The following is a 2,153-nucleotide window of genomic DNA, read 5'->3' on the forward strand; positions in this document are numbered from 1 at the left end:
CGCCGCTAGAGGTAGGATAATTTTTATGGCATTGAAATTCTCGTCATGGAAGCAGCTCCTACTTGAGTGCGTAAAGTGTCGAACACGCTGCGTGACCTTTCACCGTCTTCGGCGTCCGCGACGCGCTCGCGCAGCAGCCGGTTCGGTGACGTTCCGTCGCGCTGCGCTGCGGCTTGCGTGGAACTTGGCAAAATTTTGTTATCTGCTGGGTCCGGCGATCGTGTGGCCGTATATCTACAACGCTAAACAGTATGGCAGACATGTTATGTAGGACCGCGAGTGCTACTGATCGTTTCTTTACTAGTCCGATTATTTCGATCGAGGACACCGGTTTCATTGACCCGTTTTACGCCTGATAAGACAGGTGCTTGGGTTAGTTGGTGATTGCGAATCAACATATTTGCACAGCGCAGGACTACGAGTAGTTACGACGTAACTGCAGTCTCTTCTTCTGTAGTTACGTCGTAACAACTCGTAGTCTTGCGTTGTACGAATATGTCATTTTATAGCCCTGGCACGAAACACTGTCATGAAAATTTGAGTGCCCTATACACGCTTGCGCTTGAAACTGGACGGCAGTGGCCTCTGCCCAACTGCTGCTCGCATGTGTTTGTCAGCGAGCGGTTGCCACGTGTTTTACATTCGGTATAGATGTATTTAGCGTGTAAGTTTTGTAACTACCCCTTCCTCCCCTCAAGAATAAAAAACACTGGCCTGTTGTGTCTCAGGATTACCCACCATAGTAGCACAGCACGTTATGAGTGCCGTGCTGCCGAGTTCGGTGGCATGGGCTCGATTGCCGGCCATGTGGCCATGACGTTGGAATTTCTTAGGGTTGAACGTAAGAGAACAACCATGTGCTAAAAGTTTAGAGCACTCTAATAAAGAACACCAAGTGGTCGAAATCAATCCCCAGGTCCTTACAGAAGCATCTCATCACTCATAATATCGTGGTTTTTCTAAATAAATCTAAGAAATTGTGCTCCGTCCCAAAAGTCGGCCGACTTCAAGTCCACGCTGGTAACCACATTGTTAGTGGAAGTTTCACGATGTGCAGTTTGGCAGTCTGTCGTTGTTTTTTCATCGTCAGCGGAAAAAAAATAAGCACGTTTATGATGCCTTTCACGGTGCGGTTTGAGCATCACAGCCCGCAGCACACGCATTTGCTCTAAAATTGTTTACGTATCACTGAAGCTGAAAGGTACTACGACCTCGCACCAACAAAATCTATCGTGCTTCAGTTCCCGCACGCTCAATAAGTTGTGGGGCACGACGACGACAAAGCACAGCTCGCACGTTGTCACCAGACAAGTTTTCGTTCTAGCCCCACCTAGGTGGTGTAGTGGCCAAGGTACTCGGCTGCTGACCCGTAGGTCGCGGGATCGAATCCCGGCTGCAGCAGCTGCAGTTCCGAAGAAGGCGAAAACGTTGTAGAACCGCGCAGATTTGTGCGCACGTTAAAGAACCTTAGGTGGTAGAAATTTCCGGAGACCTCCACTACGGCTTGTCTCAAATCATATGGTGGTTTTGGGACGTTACACCCCACACATCAATCAATCAAATTTTTGTTTTATCACCACATCACGGCTTTCGCTGCTTGCCATGTAGCGGCGCCACCGTAGCTGAAAGTTGCGAATACGCGGCTAGGGTGGCTAGATTGGCTTTTCTAACTACCCTAACGCGGCCGCTCACCGAGGAATCTTATTGGGCGCGAGGCCCACCACTGAAGGTGCGAGCGCTGCAATCGCAGTGACGTGCAGGGTTGGATCATGTGATCTTGCCTCGCTCTGGCGAAGCATGAACTGGTTCACGGAGCCGCTGCACTTCGGCATTCGTTGCACGAGTTCAACATGGTGGCAGCGGCACCACAGTATTCGCTTCGAAAAAGTGCAGCTGTCGTGCAAGGCTAGATCATGCATTCTATGCACTTGCTCTTGAGGTAGTGCCGCGTCCCTGCAGCACAAGATACCTGCAGCTGGAGCAGACGACACAGCTGATTGCATTCGTGTCTGTTTTAGCAACGTAAAACAAGTACGACTGTGAACATTTTCCGGTACATATACCAAGCAACGTAAGCGGTGCCCTTTTTTTACGAATCACGGCCTCTAGACTCCTGGAGACAACCACCGACAAGAGGCATAGGGCTTTCACGA

Source organism: Rhipicephalus microplus, chromosome X (assembly GCF_043290135.1).
Source record: "Rhipicephalus microplus isolate Deutch F79 chromosome X, USDA_Rmic, whole genome shotgun sequence".
NCBI classification, from domain to species: domain Eukaryota; kingdom Metazoa; phylum Arthropoda; class Arachnida; order Ixodida; family Ixodidae; genus Rhipicephalus; species Rhipicephalus microplus.